This window comes from Crinia signifera, chromosome 6 (genome assembly GCF_055691185.1).
Source record: "Crinia signifera chromosome 6, ASM5569118v1, whole genome shotgun sequence".
NCBI lineage: Eukaryota > Metazoa > Chordata > Amphibia > Anura > Myobatrachidae > Crinia > Crinia signifera.
The window spans coordinates 122,744,750-122,761,275 of NC_139222.1; the positions used below are offsets into that span (position 1 = coordinate 122,744,750).

The 16,526-nt window shown below is 41.3% G+C and overlaps 1 protein-coding gene across 2 annotated transcripts in view; it reads left to right on the top strand.

The window, feature by feature from the left end:
* Positions 1-209: 209 nt before the first annotated feature.
* PKIG (cAMP-dependent protein kinase inhibitor gamma) overlaps positions 210-16,526 on the top strand; it is a 64,489-nt gene continuing 48,172 nt past the window's right edge. Inside the window, exon 1 of one of the 2 annotated variants that reach the window (XM_083147018.1) lies at positions 210-301. The gene's annotated coding sequence lies outside the window, so the exon portion shown is untranslated. Of the gene's footprint in view, positions 302-796; positions 1,153-16,526 lie in introns of those variants that run through there. The other variant, XM_083147017.1, reaches the window with a different exon arrangement.

The window sequence follows — 16,526 nt, forward strand, 5'->3', positions numbered from 1 at the left end:
CAATTCTTTAAAATATATCTCAATATTGTTAACAGTGTGCGCCCCTTGTGCTGCACCCAGGTTCTCCCTGCTGCACTGACAGCGGAGCGGGGCCCTGGTACCCCATGTACCACAAGCCACCATGGTGGTTGCAGGGACTGTTGCTACGCCACTAGACATGACCATCTGGTTATATTGCAGTGTGTCAAACTGTGATGTAAAGCAGGTGTGTGGAGTGGCAGGATGGGCCTGTCTGCCCCCAGATGAGCCAGAAGATTGGAATCTGGGTACTGCCTCCCATGGCTACTTATTACTATTCCAAGTAAGTTATTTCAAACAAATTGTCAAAGGTATGCCTTGGTTTTTAGATGTGCTTATATTTTAATGACTTTTTGAAACAAAATAAGTAGTAATGTGTATTAAACGTGCTGCAGGGTTAATCACCAATTAGCTTGGCTGTACAGCGTTGAGGATCAGTGCATAACAAATCGCAGACACATGCTTTTTAAATTAATTCCAATGTTATACATCTTAATTTAAATGACAATTCTAGGAGCATCCTTCATGTCTAATTTCACACACAGTCCTGTACTGGTTACTTTCAGCCCACATTTAACAACATGTCTAATTATTTCCAGATTATTACCAGAATTGTTTTTCTTGAGCCACACAGATTTCAGAACAATTGTCTGCATTGTTCTGAAATCTCATAACAATGTGTGTGGCCAGAATTAGCTTCACACATAATTCCCAGAAGTGGCTGTGTCTGTCCATACAGTATATTGTAGTGTAGGCTGCAGCCTTTTAGAGCTGTATAAGATATTAGACCATCCCATATGGTTTGCAGTACACAGTCTGCAAAAGGAGGATTCCTATGGTGCACAAAACCCCATGCACAGCACACAGGAGGGAATGTGCTGCGAGCTGAGGTGACAATGCAATACTAAAGAAAGCAAATTGTATACGGAGAAGGAAGCTTGTGTGCATGGTGGAGCCTGAGTAAGTGGATGGGTGACATCATAACCCTAGTATTGGATTACAGCAGCCATAGGAAACACCCACTGCAGCCCAGTATCCAGCATTGTGGGGCTGCTGACAGCCCTGGAACGCCAGCAGCAACCCTGGCCTGTCTCTTACTCATCCTTCCAAGTTCCCTTCTGGAGACCCAGCTCTGTAAGTACAATGATCACCCAGGGGGAGTTCTGTGCCCTTCACCAGGTGCCAGGGTCACTTACTGCTTCATATGATGCATTGTGCGCCCCTGGGGCTGAGGGATCCAGAACATCCTCTGTAGGCTAATGTGTTGGATTTGTCTTTAGACCTTTTAATGCAGACGTGGGCAGCATATGTTCGCCTGTTGTTGTGGAACTACAGGTCCCAGCTTCTGACGGGCACAGTCTTTATAGTTCCACCAGTGTGACAGTGATTGCAGTAGATGGAAGCGTTTTACTCCTTGTAATGAAACAAAGTTGTAATATGCGAGTAGTCGTTACACAAGATACCAGTCAGTGGCAACAGGGCTGCTGGTTTAGGGTCACTGCTGCTGGTTTAGAATCAGGGCTGCTGGTTTAGGGTCACTGCTGCTGGTCTAGGATCACTTTTAGGGGCTTCTCTGACCCTGAAGAGTTAATTGCTCATTTCCCATCTGCTTTTCATTGTTCTGTAGTAACCTGTTGCCTGCCAAATGCTCCATTGCTTTACTACTAGCTCCCCCTGTGCAAATATAGTGTACAGTTACTGACCTGTGTGTGTGTGTGTGTCATATATATATATATATATATATATATATATATATATATATATATATATATATATTTTACCCAATTACTGCCAACATGATGGGAAAGGGGATAAAGATCCTAATTCAATATAATAGAAAAATGGGCAAATAATGATGGTACAAAAGCATGCGGGTTCCACAATCAGGCATTTGCTGTATATATGCACAAAGCATTGGACAACATGACAGACTTAAATAGTGCCCTTTTCTTCTAGTTTTATTTGTGGTTTCTGCTTACTTATTTTGCTACAGATCCCTGGATGATGATGATTGATTATTTATTTATTAAAGGTTTCCGCAGCGCTTAATCAGAATATTCAAACCTTCACATCAGTCTCTGCCCCAGTGGAGCTTACATCTATATTTCCTACCACATGTACATGCACACACAGACATTCTAGGGTTAATTTTGTTGAGAGCCAATTAACCTTCCAGTATATTTTGGGATTGTGGGAGGATAATAATAAGGTCATAGTGATATAGCACTATAGTACAACTTCTTAGGGAAATAGCTACAGATTTAAGTCCTTCTAGCAAAATGTTCAGTTACTCCTCTCGGCTCTGCTATATGCTTTAAACATTCTTATACTTTTAATGGCATATTTATCAAAGTTTGTAGAGAGATGCGATTAGGCACCAACCAATCACCTCCTGTCCGTTTTCAAACCAAGCCTGTAACATAAGTAGAAGCTGATTGGCTAGTACTCGCTTTTATCTTTTAAATGTTATTTCTCTTAAAGCCATCCAGATGATAGAAAGGGAATCGGTTGACGTGCATAAGGCCAACAGGTACAAAGTACCACAAGTAGTGCCCCCATATGGGTGCTGAATGACTCACCGACAGTCGGGATTCCACTGGTCGTTTCTTGGACATTAGAATCCCGACTGTTTTGAGCCCAACAATCGGAATCCCGACTTACACGGGCTATTTTCCCTCATAGGGGTCCACGACCCCCACAGAGAGAGAATAGAATGGGTGGCAAGTGCAGCTCGCATCCGATCCCGCATGGGGCTTGAAAGCACTCACCCCACTGTGGGGCTCCTGACAGCTGGGGTTCCGATGTCGGAATCTCGACCATCAGTAAGTTCTACCATACCTAGGGTACTTGTGTATTTTGGCGGCGCCCATCGCATCGCATACCATAACGCATACGATGGTATGCGATGCGATATCGTACGATAGTGCACGATGGCATACAATTTTGAAATTGTATGCCATTGTACATGGCATACGATGCCATACGATGCGATTAAACATTGTATAAGCACCCTAATGGGGGCTTATACAATGTAAAGCACCCAAATGGGTGCTTTCAATGTTAAATGCACCCCCACGCCACCCCCCCACTATAAACGTGAACCCGAAGCGTGGCGAGCGGCGGCGGTACGCGTCCTATGACCTTTTCATACCCCCACTATCCACGTCGGCGTGGAGTTGAGAATAGAATAGTGTGGCGAGCGCAGCGAGCCACCGAGCCCGAAGCGTGGCGAGCGGACGCGGATACCTGTGAAGCCCGCGAAGGGACGCGTTTACCTGTGAAGGTATCCGCGTCCCCTCGCGGGGCTCGCTGCGCTCGCCACGCTTCGGGCTCGGTGGCTCGCTGCGCTCTCCATATACAGCATTTGTTTTCTTTCCTATTTTTCCCCATGTATTACTACTCTAGGGGAGCACAACCGGACTTTACCCCTTTTCAATATATGCTTAGATTAGGGTGTGAAACTGAATTTCTTTATCTCTTTCAACATTTTGGCTTGATTAAAGTGTTTTACAGCCTGTGCAGAGAAACTTTCTACTTGTGATTTAGGTACCAAAGGCCACCAGGCTCAAAAGGTTGACATGAATACCTTTTTAAAAAAAGAACAGTCTATCTATTATGTCACTAACCTGGGGGGGATGCACTAACATTTGCCGGCTACTGCATTGTTAACAACATATATGCACTAAGACATAACACAGCTCTTGCCATAAGAGCTGGACTTCTGGGCCTGAAAACCAGGAGTCCCTCTGCGCATGCGGCGGAGGGACATCTCTCCCCTGTGGCAGGAAGGCTCATGGCAAATAAAAAAAAGTAATCTCTTGGTGTGTGTGTGTGTGTATATATATATATATATATATATATATATATATATATATATATATATATATATATATATATATATATATATATATATATATATATATATATATATATATATATATATATATATATATATAGTTCATTCTAGCACCCGCTATCTTCGAAAACCCATGCAGTTCCTCTTCCCTGCCTGGGGTGTCGCTGTCTGCTGTGGTGTTTCTAGCACAGGTCTGGTTTGCATATCAGTGCTGATATACAGAACACACTGTGCTAGAAGCACACCAGCAGCAAGCGACACCCCAGGCAGGGAAGAGGAACTGCATGGGTTTTCAAAGATAGCGGGTGCTAGAATGAACACTATATATATATATATATATCATTTATTATTCTTTTTATTTTTTGAAAAGTTAAACAAGAGGTATAAATGAGATGTTTATATTCAATATGCTGAACTTTGATGTTCGCGCTTTGTTGTGATTCCACATGTGGCCTGGTAAATTCAGCATACTGATAAGTATAGATTTTCTAAATCCAAGATGTCTTGTGATGTGTTTATAAAGTCAACAATATTCATTTTGATCTCTTGCACTGAAACACACACAGACACACTTCTTACTAATTGAATATCATTGGGATGGTAAGTATACCTGGACTTCTCCCAATGGACAGATAAGATTATATTTATTTTTAATCTTGTGAAGGGTTCTAATGGTGGTCGGATGACCAAAGATTGCTGTATGATATAAGTAGAGTCCATTTTTTCATAACTTCACACAGGGCGGGATGTTCAAACATCCGCAGCCCAGCTCCGCCCCCCCTTCGCCGCTCATCGCCGACATAACTATTGCATATGCTGTAACATATGCGATAATTATGGCAAAGGACAGCTCTTGCATTAAGAGCTGTCCTTTGCGGTGAGAGTCAGCAGGTCCCATGGGGACCCGGTGGCTCTCCCCTCCCTCCCTTATCCGGCGCTGCTGCTGCTGCGCCGTGCTCTCCTCCTCCCTGCACCCGGAAGAGGATCATAGTGCAGGGTGGAGGAGGTCACAGGTCCAGTGGGTCGGTGCTGGGCGGCGGTGGGTCGATGTAGAAGCCCATATGCTTCTATGGGGCATCGCCAGATTTCTTCTGGCGATGCCCCCCGTCACGGTAATCCGGCAGAGGGATGCCAAAATGTGGTAAAAACCCAGATAATGGGGTTTTTAACCACATTTTTAGTTTAGAGAATCTCCCCCTCTATCTGGTGGCTTTTTTTCTTTGTACACTAGTAAGCACTGGTTTTTGAGTTTAGGTAAAAAAATGGAACCGGGACTATCCCCAGATCACTGGACCGGACAGGCTCATTCATCAATTTCTGCATTCCAGAGCTTGTAGTGTCCTATCTAGGGGGGTGCCTGTGACAACTGACACCATGAAGATGTGGAAGGAGAGATTACAGCCTCCTTGTATGTCCGGACTATTCCAAGTTTTGGTACGTTTCCAAACTATACAGGGAGGCTTTAATCTCTCTCTCCTCATCTCCATGGTGACAGGTGTCATGTGATCCTCTACTGCTATTATTATATATACACATGCACATACACTCACTCTCTTTAATGGTTCCTGGGCGTTGTTAAAAATGGTGACCTCTCTTCTTAGACACTGGTGACTAATTCAATTTCATTTTCACCTCGTATTGTAGAGCTCCAGTATTTAACCTTTATTAGCCTGTTTTTTAAGTTTTTTTATTTCCAGAAACCAAATACTACAATGAAATATGACACGTTACAAATATGACCACAAAGGTGTCACTTAATTCAATAAAATCAATGGGAACACCAAATGGCACTTGCAATGAGTAAATTGCTAAAAACATACTGTACAATTGTGGGGATGTTGTCTCCTTTTTAGAGCTTTTATATTCTGTATGTTGAAAACTATTGTCCTGATGGACGTTTAAAGTGGACAACAGATTTAGGGGGTATTTATCAAAGCGTGGAAAGAGATAAAATTCCTACCGATAAAGTGCCATACAATTAGGGCCTCCATACACTGTGGAGAATTCTCCCCTCTGCAAAGTTGCACGCAGTGCTCCCTTGAGCTGCCCCAGACCTTCCCGGGCGGCAGGATCGCATGCATCCTTTTGCATGGGATATATTGCATGCAAGCCAAGCCAGCCTGGCTCAGAAGCAATCCAAGAGATTGCGTCTGCCGCAGGGGTGACTCAGAGGGTCCATTGCAATACAGAAGGCTCTTTTTTTTTTAAATGTATTTGCCTTGTTGCCTTGCAGTCAGGATCAAATATAAATAATTTTTTACAGTGTCCAGGAAAAAAATTCTTATACTTTATCATTTATTTTCAGCCTTTTAATGACTTCTGTTGACAGGTGCTGGTTGGGATCTCCTGAAACATACAGGTCCAGGTACCTCATGTGATGGAGAGGTGGTGTTATTAGTGAAATTTAACAGTCGGGAGTATTCAAATAGCCCACAGATAATTTCTGGCAAAAATCCCTGCAGGGAAAGGTTATTCAATAAAATTGGCTTTTTTTCCCCCAGAAAATCAGCACTGGAGTGTGGAAACCCACTGGTCCACAGAAACTTTCAATCAATTTTTTTCCAGTGCGCCACCAAAGCTGTGGGATTCAGTTTGTCTGTGGGACTCTCACACGGCATGTTCACTGCTGATTGAATACTGCTGACAATTACATCAGCTTTAACCCCCTTTAGAGGGGTATTTATCAAATCATGGAAAGATATAAAGTGGAGATATACTGTATATAAAGCACTAAGCGGTCAACGTCTAAGTGGGCCTACACACAGGGAGATTTTCTGAGCGTTCTGATCGATGCTAGATCACTCGGAACGTTCAGCATACAGCGATGTGTCATCGGCACTATGGGGGTTATTTTGGTTCACTCTTTCTGACAAATTCCTTCTTAGATGGACAAAACCATTTGCACTGCAGGTGGGGCAGATGTTACTTGTGCAGAGAGAGTTAGATTTGGGTGGGGATTTACTTCAAAGTGAGATCTATATTGCAGTGTAAAAATAATTGATTTTATAAAGTGTGGCGAGCCACCGAGCCCGAAGCGTGGCGAGGGGACGCGTATACCTGTATACCTCGCGGGCTCGCTGCGCTCGCCACGCTTCGGGTTCGCGTTTATACTTGGGGGGTGGCGTGGGGGTGCATTTAAGCATTGTAAGCACCCATTAGGGTGCTTATACAATTTAATATCGTATATGGGTCAAAATCACATCGCATCGCATGCCATCGGGTGTATGAACTGATGCTGATTTTAGTTCTACCAGCTATACCCCTATTTATACTGTATTTTTCAACACACCCTGTACGTTACCTTGTAAGTTGTTTTTTGTTTGCTATGTACGGCGCTGCGGACACTTTGTGGCGCCTTATAAATAAACGTACTACTATGGCATGCGATGCGATAAAAAATCGGGTGACTAATTATCGTGGGTGCCGTGCTAGTACACAAGTACCAAAAATGCCTTGAAATCGTCCTATGTGTAGGCCCTATTACTCTGTTTAAAAATGGCTGGAGCTGATTGGTTAGTGGTGCTATATTTATCTCCACTTTATCTCTCCATGCTTTGAGGTTCTGGATTTTCTTGGCGGATCACATTTGTAAATGCTCTTCTGGTGCTTTTTACATTGTTTTTAATTGTTTATGAAAGATCATTATTTTGATAATAGTGAATTATATGCTTATATATGATTGTTAAAGAACACAGTATACAATTTTATTGTGAAAGTTTTGTGCAAAAGCTAGTAACTCATAACATATTTTGTACACACAGCCCCTGTCAGCAGAAGTTAAACGTCAGTTTTATATCCATAATAATATTTAATCTTTTGGCCATATAAAGTTTTGGTACATTGCCACAGAATTATCCTGGAAATCGACTTCTGACTCCCACGTTCCCTCAACCTTGGTGTGTCATCAGATGTGTAATGAAACTTCTATACTGTATTCGGTTTCAGTTGCAGAATGATCTGGTCATACACACCTTGATGACAAGTGGCTTTACTTGGGACAATGGCAAACCTTAAATCAGCAATTAACGTAATGAAGCTGTGAATAATTGTGTTGCAGCAATTATATTGACACATTTTGGGATTGTATTATTGTTTTGACCGGATGGAATTCAAGCTTTAATCACCCAAACAGATTGTATGGCAGGTATTCAATGCCGGTGCAAGGGGGTTAAACTGCGAGGATCACAGAAAACCAGTGATCCTCGCAGTTTAACCCCCGCGCCGGCCGCTCGCACTATGCAACGTTCCGGGGGAATCCTCGCAGTCACAGAACGGCGAGGATTACCCTAAACTGCGAGAGCCGAGGCTAGTGCAGCGAACTCGCTGTAATTAGCCTCGATTCTCGCAGTTTTTGGAGGCACATTCGCAAATTCCCCCTCGCTCAAAAAACGGAGCGAGGGGGAATTTGCGAATGAGGGGGGTCAGTTGAATACTGACAGGGTGAGCGGTGACTGCGAGCAAAAAGTCCTGCTCGCAGTCACCGCTCGCCCACGGCATTGAATATATGCCTATGATTCCTTGCAGACACTGACATCATACACTACTGTATATTGTCTCGCAGCAATTTGGTACAATCTGCAGATTCCGGTACTTTGGGGCTATTACTGAGATGGTAGCAAAACAAAAAAGCAAGTATCTTTGCAATGGTATGCAGTCAGTGGATACACAGGGGGAAATTTACTAAAGGAAATTTGTAAAAAAAAATAGGTGTATTTGTATTCAGATATAGACTTATTTTTGACATTTACTATCCCGAAAATACGGCAATTCGTATTCCTATTGATGTGCTATCAATACAAATACGAACTGCCTTATTTTCGTGATAGTAAATGTCAAAAATAAGTCTATATCTGGATACAAATACACCTATTTTTTACAAATTTCCTTTAGTAAATTTCCCCCACAGTGTCTTGGTTTACACTGCCAAATGGTTGACACAAGCTTATGATCGACATGAGTTTTTAATGATTTTTCTTTTTTTTTTTAAATTAATTTTTTCAACCTTTGTCTCCTTCAGGGAGAAAATGCTCTGTTCCTGGACTTCCCTGGTAATGTATGATTGCCATCACCTGTGGTCAAACACATTTCTTATCAATTATCTAGCTCACCACAGGTGATGGCAATCATACATTACCAGGGAAGTCCAGGAACAGAGCATTTTCTCCCTCATGGAGTGGGTCAGGTAGGCAACCCTGACATAGGCCAGTATTCAATGAGAAAAATTTGCCTTGTTTTATGGCGAGTTTGTGCTATTTTCGCGTTGGAAGGAGCATTTTGCTCTCCAAAAGTGAACCACCCTATTCAATGTGATATTTTCGACGTCTTTTTAAGTGATTTTCGCCGTGTCTCTCCGTGTAGCAATTCTCCATCTTTTCATGGAGAACTGGAATGTGAACTTTTAAACTAAAAGGTTTTTTTTTTTTATTTTGGTGTCAAAAAATCGGGATTTTTTTTCTGTGAAGGGGCATGTTATTTTTATTCATGTGCTTATAGCACATGAATATATATTTAATTTGAAAAAAAAATAATATTTTTTTAATTTTTTTACACAGAGCAGCCAGCAGGGGGCCGGAGCTCTCGAGCCGCTTATTAGATATTCATATATATACTGCATCCGATCATTACATATGCACGATCGGGTGCAGTGAATACACGGTCCCCCGCTGGCTATAGGGGGGGCCAGCTTGTGCTGCCTGGGTCCTGAGGAGCCCTCCTCCCCTCCACATATGTTCTGGGGCAGCCAGGGAGACTTTAATCTCCCTGGCTGCCACCGTCCCCCGGCTCCCTGCCAGCTCCCTGCCGCGGACGCTCGTCTGCTGCAGGGGTTAAGACTCGCCGCGAGTGGCGGCGAGTCTTAACCACATTGAATAGTGGGAGCAGGAGTGGCAGCGAGCCCTCCGGAACAGGGCGAGTGCATGGCGAGAGAAAAAATCTCTCGCCATGCACAGAGAATTATTCTCATTGAATACTGCCCATAGACTGATATTTGGGATCATTACTCATCCCATAGCCAATGAACAGGAAGGAGCAGAGGTTTAGCCTATGACATGTGAAGACATCATGTGGCTCCATTGGTTGTAGTGTGTGTGTGCAGGAGGAGGTGTGAGCCCTGGCAGGTGATGTGGGAACTACACGAGAGGGTGGATGGATTTCTTCTCCCATCCTAACATGAGTCAGACGGTGAATTGGATGGCCAGGGTCTTGCTTCCTTATACATTTCAGTCACATGTTAGGCACGCTGGAGGACACCTGCCTGATAGAAAGCACAGCACATACAACCTGCACTTTGCTGTATTAACTTAAGCGTTCACTAGGAACTCCTGTCACGCCCCAGTCACTAAATAATGGGAACTAGCACTGAATCATGCTCGTTCTTCTCTTTTCTTTCCAATCAAACCATAGCACTTGCACAGACATCTAATATAGATGCTAAGGGAGAACGTTCTTACTATACATGAAGGTTATATGCCAATACGAAAAAGGGTTCTATGACCAGATGATAAACTCCAGACACTAATTTATTTTTTGCCGCAGATGGCCAACTGTTAATAGATTATTACTTAACTTGTAAGCAAATGCAGAAACCTGGATGTGATTCAGGTTTAGTAGTATAAAACGTACATGGCTACCCTGTTTATAGGAGAGTTTATTACACCGTAGCAAATGCATAATAGAGCTGCCATGTAAACATATTTTTAATTACTCTATATAGGTCTTATACAAAAAGACCCCAGAATGTAGGATTTACAGTTTATCAATACGTTTTAGTTATTTAAAACTCACTGAGTATGATAAATGGTGCTCCAACACATGACAGGAGCACATTGACTGGAGCACCATTTATCATACAAATGGTGGGATGCACTAACATCTGCAGCTTTTGCTACAGCGAAAAACCCAGTGTGCAAGTTTTCCTGCATACCAAAACGTGACAAAAACTCCAGATAACATGGTTTTTACTGCATTTTTCCTTTAGCACATCCCGCCTAAAATGAGTTTTAAATATCTGAAACTCAGCGAATGGGCCCCATGGAATATTTCAGTGGGGATCAGATGCAAAACCAATAAGGAGTCTGGGTTCCCCATGGAATTAATCGAATAATGTTTTGTATAAAGCTGGCGGTCTGTCTTTTTCCATTATTTTATTACAGCACAATACAACAACAAGGTGAATTACAGGTTTTATATGAGCAAAATTATCTGATGACAGACTGCTACCGACCTAGAAGGGTTAATTTGCTTGCCTTTTTTCAAGAAGCAGACAACTGAGTAGTAAAACAGGTTTGTGTCAGATACAGGATTCAGTTATTTACATAGACTCCTATGAATGGCACAAAGGGAAATACAGTCCATGTTCTTGCACGTCATTACCAAACGTCATCTGACACGTTCCATCATAGCAGTGCTGCAGCCATGGAAGAGTACAGCTGTGCCTGCTAATGTATCTCAGCGCTAGTCCACCATTATCTAGAGCAACTTCAGCTAAATGAATCCCATGAGAACAAAGAATCAGTCTGTCTCTGCGACTGTTTTAGTTTTTCAATGATGTTCCTCATACTGTGGATTGTACAGTAGGAAGTATCCCATTCTAGAAGTATCTGACTACATAAATGAACATTATCTGATCCAGACCAATGTAAGAAACAAGCAATTTAAGAAGCTTACTATTTGTTCTACACACTATTAATGTCAAGTGTATGTTTCTAAAATCCACCCGATCTTATGGTCTTATAATTCTGTTGGTGGTGAAAGAAGAGAGATCCATTCAGCATACTGTATGGCATTAAATTAATTCTCTATAATATGCTCAACGTGGAACCTCGTAAGACTGGTCGGCATATAAGAGCAATTTACATACTGTACAATAAAAAACACCTACTATATGTCGGTAATATTTCACAGAACCATAAATTTGTATTTTATGCTGGAAATATCAAGACATTACTATTAGCAATACTAGAATGCAAACATATTATCAGAGAATTGTAAAATGAAAAACTTTAAACAGAATCTGCTGAAAATCACCTTTGATAAAGTTGTCAGTGGATGACGAAACATGTTAGGAAGCACCTGCTCTTTTTAATAGCTGCTGGACTTGCTGAGGTTCTACTGGAATTTCCCACAGTATACAAGCTCTCATTTGTTTCCCCCCTGGTCTTTGGTCCGGAATACTCTGCTGATTTCACAGTTTTTGCCAATTGGGACCCCACCACCTGCCTATTTTTGGATTACAATATCATAACATCTTGAGGACACCTTTGTTATTGAGGACTGCAATACCTACCAGCGGTACAATTAATCCTGCAAGGTTAATGGACTCCCACATGATTTTCAACTCAAAGTACGGATCTACACCAGGGAACTGAACATTCGCTATTCCACAGAACATAACAAGAAGGAGTGGGACTCCATACAAATAAGTATACAACCTCACCTGTCCACTGATTAGCATATTAACAGTTGTAAATTGTATACTACACTTGCTGCTATTACTAATTCATTTTTATTGAATCATTAAATTTTATTTAATAAAATTATATTAACTTATGTAATATTTAATTGATCCTATCTGCTGCAAATCAGGCTGATTAAATCAAAATAATAAAACAGGACTATTAACATATAAATCATCTGTCCTTAAGAAATCATTAAGGACAAAGAGTAATTTGTAGCAGCACAGCTAGTGGCCTGTAAAAGGAATTATGAACACCATACGCTTTTACAATACCTCAAATATTTAGAGCAGTCAACTACTGTATTTTTATGTTTGGTGTGGGAGAATAGTTGAGATAGATAATCATAGCCTGGCAAGGTGTAAATAGCCTAATATTGAAGCTAATATGGATGCTAATCCAAGCAACAGGATCAACCACTGCCACTGACATAATGTTGTCTGGCCTCGAAGAAGACCAAGTTGCATGCCTCATGTGCTGAACAGCGGAATGTTGCATAATTTGTCCATTTAGATAGAAACATAGAAACATAGAATTTGACGGCAGATAAGAACCATCTAGTCTTCCCCTTATTTTACCCTTCAGGTAAACTCAACCCTTTTTAATCCTTATTTCTTTGTAAGGATATTCATATGCCTATCCCAAGCATGTTTATATTGTTCTACTGTCTTAGCCTCTACCACCTCTGATGGGAGGCTATTCCACTTATCCACTACCCTTTCTGTGAAGTAATTCTTTCTAACATTTACCCTGAACCTACCTCCCTCCAGTTTCAGTGCATGTCCTCGTGTTTTATTACTTGTTTTCCTTTGAAGAAAATTCTGCTTAGTTCTTATGTGACTGCCTTGCCCATAGCAATGACTATGCTTGAGCGCATTAGTGACAATTTTAAAATGTTGTTGTACAATATTGAGACATAAACATAATTTGAATCCGAATTATACCATAAATTTGCCATTTTATATATTCCAAGATTTCAAAATGGTAAAGCTTCACAATTTTTTTTCAATTAAAACTCAGGGGGTTTATGTTCTGTAGAACAACTATAAATCCTATGACCTAAAAACCAAGGTCCCACATTAAAGATACCACCAAATTTCCTATTGTTGTTTCTTCCCATTTTTTTTTATACCAACATTATGTTAGTAAACTTTCAAAAAGTATTACAGCGGATGATTTGGACAACATTCTGAACCATTCACCAGTGAAAACTTTACCATCTCAAAGGTGCAATTTCTTAATTTTATAAATTTGTTTGAACCTCTGTGGAACACTCGGTATAGCACAATGGCTTCACCGCTTTCCCTCATTGACTACTGAAGATCTTCACAGAAAGAGGGTTTACTCCAAAAGGAGTTGGTGCATGCTCGCACAACCTATAGGTTTAATTGATCCCCTGGTTAGTACAGGGTAGGTAGGCCCCAGATTAGTTATCAGGTACGGGGGTGCTGTTCCCTACAGCAATAAAGTGTACATTTTAAGGTGGGAGAGAGGAAAGGGCTGTCTAGGGGAACGCACTGAAAAAATGTTTAAAATGTAACCTTTAATAGTTTTATTTTAATATTCCCTTAACAAATTTGAAGGGAAATTACATAAACAGCTGAATTTTAAGGGGTTAAAATAACATACGGTACATACACAGATACATATAGTGTGTTTGAAAAGATAGAAATATGTGTTTAAAATTTACACAGATGACTGTCCCAGAAAAATGTCTGTTTTGTAGAGCCCTAAGATGAAAAATGGGTTTGCTAATTGAGATGTTCGATGGAATCATCTCAATTAAAATTCAGCTGTTTATGTAATTTCCCTTCAATTTTGATATAGGGAATATTAAAATTAAACTATTAAAAGTTACATTTTAAACATTTTTTCAGTGCGTTCCCCTAGACAGCCCTTTCCTCTCTCCCACCTTAAAATCTACTGAAGATCTTCCCAGAATTTTGTAATACTACCTTCCCTATTGCAAAAAATCACAGAAATGTTTTTAATATTTTTCACAGATCCCCTGTTAGGGGATTATTAGATAGTCCTAATTTCCCCAAATGTAATCAAGCTCTGGCGGATTTGTTTCTTGTTTTTGGATTTGTCCGGTAATGAAAAGATTTTAGAGACAAGTTTGGTGCTTTACGATGGAATATTTAGTTGTCTACACCCCCTTTACAACAGAATGGGTAATATTTGGAATATTATTCTCTGATAGTAGAATCCCACAACCAGTCTGGAAGTTGCTTTTAGCTTTCTCCTCAGCTGCATATACAATCATATTACAGTTATAGATCCAACATTCTTCCCCGACCATTCAACTATTTTAGGACACTCTTTTTTTTTTACTTTTTTCATTTTAATATATATATATATATATATTTTTTTTTTTTTAAACATGGGAAAGTTTCATAGAAGTTCTACCACCCAACATATAGGAAAACCTTTATAAATGTTTTTGTAAAACCTTTTGGTATGATCCTCCAATTACTTTCCCAGTTGGGGAAAGGGAGTGTTATTACTGTATCGTAATGTAAACTTTGTACTCTGTTCTCTTGATTTTTTTTATGGATGCTTTCATTCCGTAATAACTTTTAATGATTACCTATATTGTGTTTAATTTTATATATTGTCACTGGCTGAAGCTTCAATAAAAGAAAATGTTTGAAAAATGTTGTTATAAACAGGTATGCAGCATAAAAAAGTTACATTGACTATGGGACATTTAACATATTTCATAGAGAGTGAACCCCATCCAACATGCAGAAAAATACAATATTTTACTACCCCTTTTGCTTTTTACCAGATTTTCTCAGATTTATCATGGCCAAATAGCAAAACTGAAGCGGAGCATGCTGGGATGTGTCAAGGACCTAGTTGCTGTCTATCCAATGATCCATACCCAAATTAAGAATAACTTAAGGATGTCTATGAGGAAGACATCCTTGTTGTACTTAAGGCAGGTGGTAGTGGCTGCAGAACTTCTACAGTCCCTCATACACTTATCCAAGGTATCGCATGCAATACGATGACAACTGCCTGACGGTATGATGTATCGTATGCGACACCCCAGCAAGTGCTGCCAGTTCCTGCCAGAGACGATAAAACTTGTGTTGAGCACATGGGACTGCGCATCGGTTCGGAGTCAGAGGTTAGGCACATCCCTTTTGGTCACCTTTCACCCGTTTTTTCTCGGTCTGATCCATCAGAATCGAGGGAAAATGGCCCAAATCATAGAAATGTATGGGCACCTTAAGACACCATATCCACTCTACCTCAAGGGGCTGGAAAGGGGGTATTGGTGGCAGTGTGGAGTTGTGGAGGTGTGTTTGGGCAGCAGGTTGAAGTTTTTTCTAGGGTGCCTTAGGGCTATTTCACATGTTCCGACTCCTGCCGGACGGCGAAAAGCCATGCCGCACACTGTAGTTAATAATGGGCACAATTGTGTCCATTCACACGCGACGGCCACGGCCCGGCCCCCCGGTTGCAGCTGGATCCCACAACTGGAAGGGACGGGTGCCGGGCTGTGGCCATCCCCTCCATTGTAAACTACTGTGTGTAGCACGGCTTCCTGGCCGTGCAGGATCTCGCCGCCCGGCAGGAGCTGGAGCGTGTGAAATTGCCCTTACACCGGCCCTGAAAAAGAAACATTTATAATACATAGCAAACTGTGCCTGAATGTGCTGGAACCAATAACAGCATATCTGATGCTTAACCTGTATAGGCAGTCACTACATAATCCTCCCCATTGTAGTTTCAGGTTTGGCAAATCCCTAAAACTATATATGATCATTTGTATACCAGCTGTCATTTCATATAAAGCTATTGAAATGGGTGACAGCCTTTTAAATACCACAGTACAATATTACTGCACTTTTCACGATGCTCAAAACATATTCCTACTATTGTATCATATTTTATTTAAAGATCATGAAAACATAATTTACTGAAATATACAAAAACCCAGAGGCCTCATACCAGTAGTAACCAAACTTCTGTACTTAATACCCCTTTTACATCAAAAATCCCAGATCCGACCCGGCATTTGGAAGAAGGATCCAAGCCGGGTCGGATCCGGTATTTACAACGTTAACACTGTGTTGCCCACCCAACATCATCTCCAAGCATCAGGACCGCGGAGATCCCCGCTGGAAACACTGATCGCCATCCCAGGGGCAGCCCAGCACCAAGGTAAACTGCTGGGCTGCCCCCAC